Source organism: Gambusia affinis, linkage group LG23 (assembly GCF_019740435.1).
Source record: "Gambusia affinis linkage group LG23, SWU_Gaff_1.0, whole genome shotgun sequence".
Lineage (NCBI taxonomy): Eukaryota > Metazoa > Chordata > Actinopteri > Cyprinodontiformes > Poeciliidae > Gambusia > Gambusia affinis.
This window is the reverse complement of record NC_057890.1, coordinates 10,260,559-10,271,899: the sequence shown is the minus strand read 5'-3', so window position 1 is coordinate 10,271,899 and position 11,341 is coordinate 10,260,559. Positions and strand designations below refer to the sequence as shown.

Sequence of the window (11,341 nt, the reverse complement as noted above, 5' to 3'; positions counted from 1 at the left end):
CTCTGTTTGTCTTGCTAGTTTTTACTCTGTGAGAGAAAAGCATGGAGTTTGTTGAATGCATTTTGCAGGTCCGGAGAAGTATGAGGGAAGGAAATAGAGTATGAAAATTATGTTTTTTCCAGATGTTCTGTGTCATTGTGTAAATATCTTATCTGTCCATCTGGTGTTTTGTTGATCCATTCGTCTGACCATTCATTTAATCTGCATTTTATTTCAGAAAAAATGTGCAGTTTATAAAATGTTGCTTTTTATGCAAATGCAGGCAGCACGTATCTTATTCAGTCTTAGGCATTATGTATTTAATTGTTTGGTGTTTAAACTGGTGTTGAGATGTCCAGTTTTAGTAGAGGTCGCGCTGTCGTCTTTTTTACTAGAGGCAATATTTCATTTTCAGCATCTCTTCATCTTATTTTTGGCGTCACATTCTAGCACCATGTCCACTGTCATGGACATGATGCTAGAATCATTTTAGCTCACTTTCGACTTTATGCGATACGTCTCTTGTAAGCTGATTTTTGACATTGGTTAAAATAACTTTATTTGTGTGACACATTTCACCAACAAGGAATTTGAGGTATTTCTGACGTTAATTTGCGTCGTTTGAGCTAATTTTCGACAACATACCTCCAAATATTTGGCCTCATTTTTGATGTTCTTTCCTACTGTATGCGTCATTTAGCTTTTTTTTTTTTTCAACGTCATAGTATTGTATGCGTCGTTTGGCCTCTACTATAAAATGTCTCGTTTGAGGTTTTTGTTAAACTGACGTAAATCTGTCATGTGACTAAGCTTTAAAAATCCGCTTTAATAGTCACTGGTGCCAGTGGCGAAAAAAAGGTGGGTATGCAGTGTATGCAACGCATAGGGGCGCTGCATTAGAGGGGGCGCAAAAACGATGTGGGGATTTGTTTTTTTTCTTATCAGCATTTTATGTTTGAAATGATCAATAACGGAGGAACAGCACTGATTAGGCGCCCCTCCCTTCCTACCAGCCGCTGTCCTCTCCCATACAGGTAGCTTGAGCAGCGTCCCTTCGAGAACGCACTGAGGCGTTTAATGCAGAAAAAACTCCGGGGCACAAAACAAAAAACGGAATAGGAGGGAGGAAAATGTTGGAGAGACGAAGAAAACCTTTTCAAAGTGGTTGAAAGACGATAGGTAAGTAATGTCAGTGTATCAACAAGAGAGATGTAAATATTCAGGTTAGCTTAAGCTAGCCTAAAATGACAGGTGGTTGTCCCGCGGTTTATTTCGTATTCCTATAAAAGTCTGATAGACACACCTATCACACACTTTCAACAATAGGTGTAATAATAATGACCAAAATAAAACACGGGTTAACATTAAGGTCATACAAATTGTCGTTGCGGGAACTTAATAGCCCCCCTCTACCCCCACGACTGCCGCCGTTGTCACGGTTGCTTAGAGACGGACACTACGCAGCCGCGGTGAGCTGTTATCAACCGGCGTCTTTTTAAAAAGTCCACCCGTTCTTAGAAGCAAAGCCTCCGGCAAAAATACAGACGGTAGTGCGATGACACATTCCAGGCTAAACAATCACAGTGACGTTTAAAAGGGGCAATAAAAAATGGCGCACAGTGGGTTGTTTGATATCAGACAGAATGGGTCAGGAGAGGAACACCGCAGAACCGTCCAAACCTAAAGAACCAGACATCAGTCTCTTCATCCCTCTGTCATTTCATGAGACAGAAAAAATAATATAAATGGCAATTTAAAGAACAAATCATACAAATAGAATAGAGTATAATAAATATTGTGAAGAGAAACCGTTTATTTTTTAAAAACGTTTGTTAGGATTGTGTTGGAAAAACGTTGATATCTTTCATAAATACAGTGTATTGTGGTCAATATTATTTCACCATTTTATTAATGTGGGTTGCCAGTTTGGATAAACATACTAACAAAAAAGCCTCAGACCTGGAGCCCTTAGGTGGACACAGGTTAACAGAAGTGGCTCTTTGGCTCACTTATATATTAAATTATGAAATACAGTATTGCCCTGTTTTTGTTTCATTCATTGTTTTTAATTGCCCCATAGGCAGCAATTTATTCACATCTATGTAAATTTATTATTATTGATACTTTAATTAAAAATGAGTTTTACGCTTTATGTTGAAGGGGTGGGCCCGGGGGCGCCAATGACATGTTCGCATACACCTCAGAAAGTATGTAGTTGCGCCCCTGCTTGAGGATGAATCGCCAGTCGTCAGCATCAGTCTCTCACCCTCCCTCACTCCTCCGTAGCTTCTACCAAGATTCAAGGTCCAAACATGGCTGTGTAAGTGTTAATATCGCTGAAACTCCACATCTCTGTAATTGAGGCATGTTGTTACAGTTGTATAAAATGTATTCCTTTGTTCCATTTTTCATTGCTATGTTTTTTTGTCTATGGTCCAGAGACCGACACTGGCTATCTTACTTGGAGACTCAAGCTTGTCCAACGCATGAGGAGCATGTTGATGTCCCCGGACAAACTTCACGGACAGTGAGTGGACAGCTCTTTGGGGGAGTGCAGACAGGCCCTGTCTCTTATTAGTCATTCAGCAGAAACATAAACTTTGTAAAAAATGATGGCACTGAATACTAGGTTGGCCTATTCTGTACTGTAATATCCAGGAATCTACCTGTGTTAAACAAAAATTTACTACATTTTATTACATGAACTGCATGCAATACTTTCGCCGCCTTGTACTTTGAACAATTCAATACATGTTGTATTGAAGAAAAATGTGTTAAGCATACTGTTGTTTGTATTGCGCAGCTTATGTATGTCCAATCTTTTGATTAGCTATCTTTGAATGAAAGTGACATGTGAAACATGAAAGTGTAAGTTTTTCCACGTTGAAAAAATGTTTTCTTATATGGCGCATGTTTTGAAATAAATGCATCTCTGAAAATCATTGCCTCTTTATTAAATGTTTATTTTCCAAAGACTTTTTTAAAGTTCAAAACAATAAAAATGTACACCTGTTTAGTATTAATTACAAAAAAACAAACTCTTATGAAGTTAAAAACATACTATGGGAGAATTGATATTTAAGATCTAACACCGACTTGGTGCTACTCTGTGTTAAATGTCTAACTCCACGCAGATTTGGTATTTAACACTTAAAGTTAAGGTAGCAACTCTCCAAGAAGAGTTAAATTAAAACTTTCAACACTTTAAAAGTGTTGAAATCAAATCTGACATGGTTAATTTGAGCCTGCTGGATTAGTTTAAAGTCCTATTTTATTTGAAATGTTTCACTTTAATAAGCTTTACACAGCAGGATGAAAAAGTAAAAGGGTCTGTATTCAAATATGTAACTGTCAGACGGTCGCCTTCGCCTGATTGGCTCAGCTGGTCACGTGATCGTCTCATGGCGAATTCATACTCGGATCACACGTCACAGATTGACGTCACTGATCGGCTGATGCGAAGTCTTTGAATGTAGGCCCTCTGCGATTATGTAGTCACTGATCATTTTTACATGGTACTAATTATTTTTCTCTCGTCTTCTTTCTTTTGCAGGTACCCTCCACAATCCCCTATCAAATATAAATGATCCTTTCTCTCTTTAACAGAGAGAGGTTGAATATATATATCTATAGATAGATATATATAGTTAGAAAGAAACATTTTATGTTTCTATCTATCTATCTATCTATCTTTAGATATTTATATATCTAAAGATAGATATATATATAACCCTTCAATATCTTCAATCTTTCTCTATATGTATATCTATGTATCTATATAAATATAAAGGACATATAAACTCTCTCTCTATGAATGTAGAGAGTTTATATATCTTTAACTTATCTCTCTTAAAGAGACAATGGATCATTTGTTGGGGATTGTCCACGAAACCTGCGAAAGAAAATGATTAGTGACTAAATGATGGCAGAGGGCCTACATTCAAGGACTCTGGTACAGTTGGTCGTTGACGTCAATCTGTGACGTGTGATTCGGGCCTTCAGTGCGCCACAGGAGCGTCACGTTACCAATGACCGGCTGAGCCAATCAGGTGCAGGCGACCGCACAGTTCTTATTACAAAGAGAATTTGAATGTAAACATTTTCATTTTGTCGAACTTCACGAGAAGCCATCCATCCATCCATTTTCTATACACCCTTGCCTATCCCCAGCTAACGTTTCGGGCGAGAGGCGGGGTTCACCCTGGACAGGTCGCCAGTCTGTCGCAGCTTCACGAGTAGCATCTCAAATAAAATAATACTTAGTGCACTTAGTAATTGTTGTGGTTTTGTTTTTACGGTTTTAGCACTGTTGTCCATTTAGAGTTTGGTTTTCTATCTGTTAGTCCGCCCAGCTAGGATTGTTTGTCGCCTCTTGGTGCTTTTGAGTGCGGGCTAACAGCTTTACATTTATTTTGTTTGTTTTGTCCTCTGTTTGTTTTTGAGTCACTTCCCTGAATATTTCTATCTTATGTCGCTGTCAATCTTAAATAGTTGAGACCCGATCCTGTTTGGCGTGATCTCCAGTCTGGATTGCATGTGATCATGTTTGCAGTGAATCGAGTGCATCTTAAGTTACGTTGTAGTGGTTTATGCGGGTTTGTCCGCCTGAAGTGGTTGTAAATCTGGTTGACAACGAACGGATAAAGTTAACGGCAGGTGCAGTTATGTGTGTAACAATAAATATTGTTAATTAACTTCATGCTGGTTGTTGTTTATTGCCCTTCGGCTTGACGGAACTATAACAGTAACTTCTTGGGTTAAAAAATATATAGATTTTTCATTCTCTTGTGTATGGAAACTTATTTCCCACCCCGTGTGTGTGTCCCCCTCCCACATGTCATGTGACCATAATCACATGACACACAACCCTATTATCATTTAGCAAACGGGCCTTTAAATAAAGACCTGGCACTAAAAATGTTCATTGTACTCTGCAGTAGCAACGCTTTCCCATTTAAGAAAGGATAACCGATCTTTAATGGGTTTTGTGTTTGCAAGCGTTACCTGCAAGACAAAGAGAGTTAAATTAACACTTGCCCATATAGACACTTTAAAAGTGTTGAAATCAAATATGACATGATTAATTTGAGCCTGCTGGATTAGCTGTAAAGTCTTACGTTGAAAAAATGTTTTCTAATTATGGTGCATGTTTTGAAATAAATGCATCTCAGAAAATCATTATTAAATGTTTATTTTCCAAAGACTTTTTAAAACTCAAATAGTGAAAATGTACACTTGTTTAGTGTTAATTACAAAAAACCTAAGAAGTTAAAAAAAAATACTATGGTAGAATTGATATTTATAATCTAACACCGACTTGGTGTTACTATGTGTTAAATGTCTAAATCCAGACAGATTTGGTATTTAACACTTAAAGTCAAGGTAGCAACTCTCCAGGAAGAGTTAAATTAACACTTTCTGATGTGGGTCCCTATAGACACTTTAAAAGTGTTGAAATCAAATCTGACATGGTTAATTTGAGCCTGCTGGATTAGTTTAAAGTCCTATTTTATTTGAGATGTTTCACTTTAATAAGCTTTACAGCAGGATGAAAAAGTAAAAGGGTCTGTATTCAAATACTGAATGTAACTGTCGGACCGGTCACCTTCGCCTGATTGGCTCAGCTGGTCACGTGATCGTCTCATGGCGAATTCAAACTTGGATCACACGTCACAGATTGACGTCACTGATCGGCTGATGCGGAGTCTTTGAATGTAGGCCCTCTGCGATCATTTGGTCACTAATCTTTTTATGTCTGTCTTGCAGGCTGACGTTTGTAAGAACGATCCAGTTAGGTAGGTTAGTTTAGATTTTTTATTTTTTTTAGATGTAGGTTTTAGCTTAGGGTTCGTTGACAAGTGTTGCCACGCGAGACGGAAAAGAAAAGTATTAGTCCGGGGCTTTTTTTAAAGACTTTGTCTTTTAAAAAAGCATTTTTTTTAAAGACTTTGTCTTTAAAAAAACATTTTGTTAAAAGACAAATTCTTAAAAATACAAGTTGCACTGCTCCTTATGTAGATTTGAATATCTATGTCTAAATGTCTATGTATCTATATAAATTCTCTCTCTATAAAGGTAGAGAGTTTATATAGGAAAAAAGAAATATTTTATATAGGAAAACCGTTCTTATTTATATAAGGTGCTCTATATGATTAGCATTGTTTTGAATACACATATTAATACGTGTATTCACACAGTATCGTGTGTGACGCTCGTTCCATGTTTTCTGTTAAAGTTATGTGCAACCATGCGACTGCTTTTGTTAAAGACTTTGTCTTTAAAAAAGGGCCTAGCACTGCAAATGTTCATTGTACTCTGCAGCAGCAACGCTTGTCCATTTAAGAAAGGATAACCGATCTTTAATGGGCTTTGTGTTTGCAAGCGTTACCTGCAAGACAGAGAGTTAAATTAACACTTGCCCATATAGACACTTTAAGTGTTGAAATTAAATATGACATGATTAATTTGAGCCTGCTGGATTAGCTGTAATACGTTGAAAATGTTTTCTAATTATGGTGCATGTTTTGAAATAAATGCATCTCAGAAAATCATTATTAAATGTTTATTTTCCAAAGACTTTTTAAAACTCTAAAATAGTGAAAATGTACACTTGTTTAGTGTTAATTACAAAAAAAAACTCTTAAGAAGTTAAAAAAAATACTATGGTAGAATTGATATTTATAATCTAACACCGACATGGTGTTACTATGTGTTAAATGTAATTATCTGGAACGTAAGCGCGGTCAAATCGAATTTATAATAAATCGGCCAGCCATACCACGTGACTCTCCTGAGGCGTATTCAAAGCCCGAATCATACGTCACAGATTGACGTCAATGACCAACTGTACCAGAGTCTTTGAATGTAGGCCCTCTGCGATTATTTAATCACTGATCATTTTTACATGGTACTAATTATTTTTCTCTCGTCTTCTTTCTTTTGCAGGTACCCTCCACAATCCCCTATCAAATATAAATGATCCTTTCTCTCTTTAACAGAGAGAGGTTGAATATATATATCTATAGATATATATATATAGATAGATAGAAAGAAACTTTTTAAGTTTCTATCTATCTATCTATCTATCTATCTTTAGATATCTATATATCTAAAGATAGATAGATATATAACCCTTCAATATCTTCAATCTTTCTCTATATGTATATCTATGTATCTATGTAAATATAAAGGACATATAAACTATCTCTCTCTATGAATGTAGAGAGTTTATATATCTTTAACTTATCTCTCTTAAAGAGACAATGGATCATTTGTTGGGGATTGTCCACGAAACCTGCGAAAGAAAATGATTAGTGACTAAATGATGGCAGAGGGCCTACATTCAAGGACTCTGGTACAGTTGGTCGTTGACGTCAATCTGTGACGTGTGATTCGGGCCTTCAGTGCGCCACAGGAGGGTCACGTGACCAATAACCAGCTGAGCCAATCAGGTGCAGGCGACCGCACAGTTCTTATTACAAAGAGAATTTGAATGTAAACATTTTCATTTTGAATTTTCATATATCTATATAGATATAGATATATATCTAGATTTATCTATAGATATATAGATCTATATCTATATCTATATCTAGATATCTACATATCTAGATATAGATATAGATATAGATCTATATCTATAGATATATAGATGTTTATATTCAACCTCTCTATGTTAAAGAGAGAAAGGATCATATATTTGATAGGGGATTGTGGAGGGTACCTGCAAAAGAAAGAAGACGAGAGAAAAATAATTAGTATCATGAAAAAATGATTAGTGACTAAATGATGGCAGAGGGCCTACATTCAAAGACTCTGGTACAGTTGGTCATTGACGTCAATCTGTGACGTGTGATTCGGGCCTTCAGTGCGCCACAGAAGGGTCACGTTACCAATGACCAGCTGAGCCAATCAGGTGCAGGCGACTGCACAGTTCTTATTACAAAGAGAATTTGAATGTAGACATTTTCATTTTGTCGAACTTCACGAGAAGCATCTCAAATTATTATTTAATAATTACCTTATCCATTATACATGGAATTGTTATTGTACATTGTATAAGTATAATATATATATTTTATATAAAGACCCTGTTACCAAGTGTTTTTATACATACATTTTTTTGTTATATAGTTATAAATTATTTAAACTAGTAGAATAATTAGGTTTATGTTTTTACAAATATTGAAGAGACAAAGAAAAGAAAAAGTCAACAAAAAAAATACAGAGGATCTACATTCAAAGACTAAAAAACATACTGTCAATATATTTGTCTATTTTTACATGTCTGTATCATCGACCAATATCACATGTCATGTGACCATTAAACCTTTGTCACATGACAAGTGAGTAAAACCAATAACCTGCTGAACCAATTAGGGGCAGGTGACCCATATCATTTAATACACAAGCCATTAAATGCGACAACTTCCCTTTTCAGCCATCAGTATAATTTCAATTGTTTGCTCTTTTGTCTAACGTATTGTAACAGGTGGGACCACTAGGTGTCGCACTCTCCACAGCCAGAGCTTCCACAAGCTGGAAGGGTGATGGCCAAGTGTTAATTTCCTGTGTGTGAGACCAGGTGTGTGTTGAGCCCACGCTGTTTGTTGGCTGTGGTAGGTTGGAGGAAAACTGTTTCAAAGTGATTCTGTTAAGTAAATTGTGCTGTTGTGGTGTTTTTATACAGTGCTGCATTGTTAATGGTGTTCCGGTGGTAGCGTTACCTGGGCGTGTGGTTGTTCGAGGCCGTAGGTAGGTTTATACATTTGTCTCTTTTAATTCAGAATGAATTGTATGTTTGTTATATTTTTATTTGGTAAGGTTGCACCAGATCTGCTACACCAAGTTTGAGCTCGGAGTGCTGGTTTATGCGATGCGTGTGTGCAGTGTTTTAGATTGATTTGATTAAAATTATTTAGTAAGCAATTAGTAATTGTTGTGGTTTTGTTTTTACGGTTTTAGCACTGTTGTCCATTTAGAGTTTGGTTTTCTATCTGTTAGTCCGCCCAGTTAGGATTGTTTGTCGCCTCTTGGTGCTTTTGAGTGCGGGCTAACAACTTTTCATTTATTTTGTTTGTTTTGTCCTCTGTTTGTTTTTGAGTCACTTCCCTGAATATTTCTATCTTATGTCGCTGTCAATCTTAAATAGTTGAGACCCGATCCTGTTTGGCGTGATCTCCAGTCTGGATTGCATGTGATCATGTTTGCAGTGAATCGAGTGCATCATAAGTTACGTTGTAGTGGTTTATGCGGGTTTGTCCGCCTGAAGTGGTTGTAAATCTGGTTGACAACGAACGGATAAAGTTAACGGCAGGTGCAGTTATGTGTGTAACAATAAATATTGTTAATTAAATTCATGCTGGTTGTTGTTTATTGCCCTTCGGCTTGACGGAACTATAACAGTAACTTCTAGGGTTAAAAAATATATAAATTTTTCATTCTCTTGTGTATGGAAACTTATTTCCCACCCCGTGTGTGTGTCCCCCTCCCACATGTCATGTGACCATAATCACATGGCACACAACCCTATTATCGTTTAACAAACGGGCCATTAAATAAAGACCTGACACTAAAAATGTTCATTGTACTCTGCAGTAGCAACGCTTTCCCATTTAAGAAAGGATAACCGATCTTTAATGGGTTTTGTGTTTGCAAGCGTTACCTGCAAGACAAAGAGAGTTAAATTAACACTTGCCCATATAGACACTTTAAAAGTGTTGAAATCAAATATGACATGATTAATTTGAGCCTGCTGGATTAGCTGTAAAGTCTTACGTTTAAAAATGTTTTCTAATTATGGTGCATGTTTTGAAATAAATGCATCTCAGAAAATCATTATTAAATGTTTATTTTCCAAAGACGTTTTAAAACTCAAATAGTGAAAATGTACACTTGTTTAGTGTTAATTACAAAAAACCTCTTAAGAAGTTAAAAAAAATATTATGGTAGAATTGATATTTATAATCTAACACCGACTTGGTGTTACTATGTGTTAAATGTCTAAATCCAGACAGATTTGGTATTTAACACTTAAAGTCAAGGTAGCAACTCTCCATGAAGAGTTAAATTAACACTTTCTGATGTGGGTCCCTATAGACACTTTAAAAGTGTTGAAATCAAATCTGACATGGTTAATTTGAGCCTGCTGGATTAGTTGTAAAGTCTTATTTTATATGAGATGTTTCACTTTAATAAGCTTTACACAGCAGGATGAAAAAGTAAAAGGGTCTGTATTCAAATACTGAATGTAACTGTCGGACCGGTCACCTTCGCCTGATTGGCTCAGCTGGTCACGTGATCGTCTCATGGCGAATTCATACTTGGATCACACGTCACAGATTGACGTCACTGATCGGCTGATGCGAAGTCTTTGAATGTAGGCCCTCTGCGATCATTTGGTCACTAATCTTTTTATGTCTGTCTTGCAGGCTGACGTTTGTAAGAACGAACCAGTTGGTTAGATTAGATTTTTTATTTTTTTAGATGTAGGTTTTAGCTTAGGGTTCGTTGACAAGTGTTGCCACGCGAGACGGAAAAGAAAAGTATTAGTCCGGGGCTTTTTTTAAAGACTTTGTCTTTTAAAAAAGCATTTTTTTAAAGACTTTGTCTTTAAAAAAAACATTTTGTTAAAAGACAAAGTCTTTAAACAAACATTTTGTTAAAAGACAAAGTCTTTAAAAAAACATTTTGTTAAAAGACAAAGTCTTTAAAAAAGCATTTTGTTAAAAGACAAATTCTTTAAAGAAGCATTTTGTTAAAAGACAAATTCTTAAAAATACAAGTTGCACTGCTCCTTATGTAGATTTGAATATCTATGTCTACATGTCTATGTATCTATATAGGACATATAAATTCTCTCTCTATGAAGGTAGAGAGTTTATATAGGAAAAAAGAAACATTTTATATAGGAAAACCGTTCTTATTTATATAATGTGCTCTATATGATTAGCATTGTTTTGAATACACATATTAATACGTGTATTCACACAGTATCGTGTGTGACGCTCGTTCCATGTTTTCTGTTAAAGTTATGTGCAACCATGCGACTGCTTTTGTTAAAGACTTTGTCTTTAAAAAAAAAAACAGCAAAAAAACCCAAACTTTTTTTAAAGACTGCGTCTAGCACTGCAAATGTTCCTTGTACTCTGCAGCAGCAACGCTTGTCCATTTAAGAAAGGATAACCGATCTTTAATGGGTTTTGTGTTTGCAAGTGTTTCTTGCAAGACAAAGAGAGTTAAATTAACACTTGCCCATATAGACACTTTAAAAATGTTGAAATCAAATATGACATGATTATTTTGAGCCTGCTGGATTAGCTGTAAAGTCTTACGTTGAAAAAATGTTTTCTAATTATGGTGC

The 11,341-nt window shown here is 36.0% G+C and overlaps 1 long non-coding RNA gene across 1 annotated transcript; it reads left to right on the top strand.

Annotated features, from left to right (window-relative positions):
- The first annotated feature begins 1,120 nt into the window (after positions 1-1,120).
- LOC122826359 lies at positions 1,121-2,892 on the top strand. Its single transcript, XR_006369772.1, has 3 exons — positions 1,121-1,158; positions 2,140-2,299; positions 2,419-2,892. It is a non-coding gene; the product is annotated as an uncharacterized LOC122826359 (long non-coding RNA).
- The last annotated feature ends 8,449 nt before the right edge of the window (positions 2,893-11,341 follow it).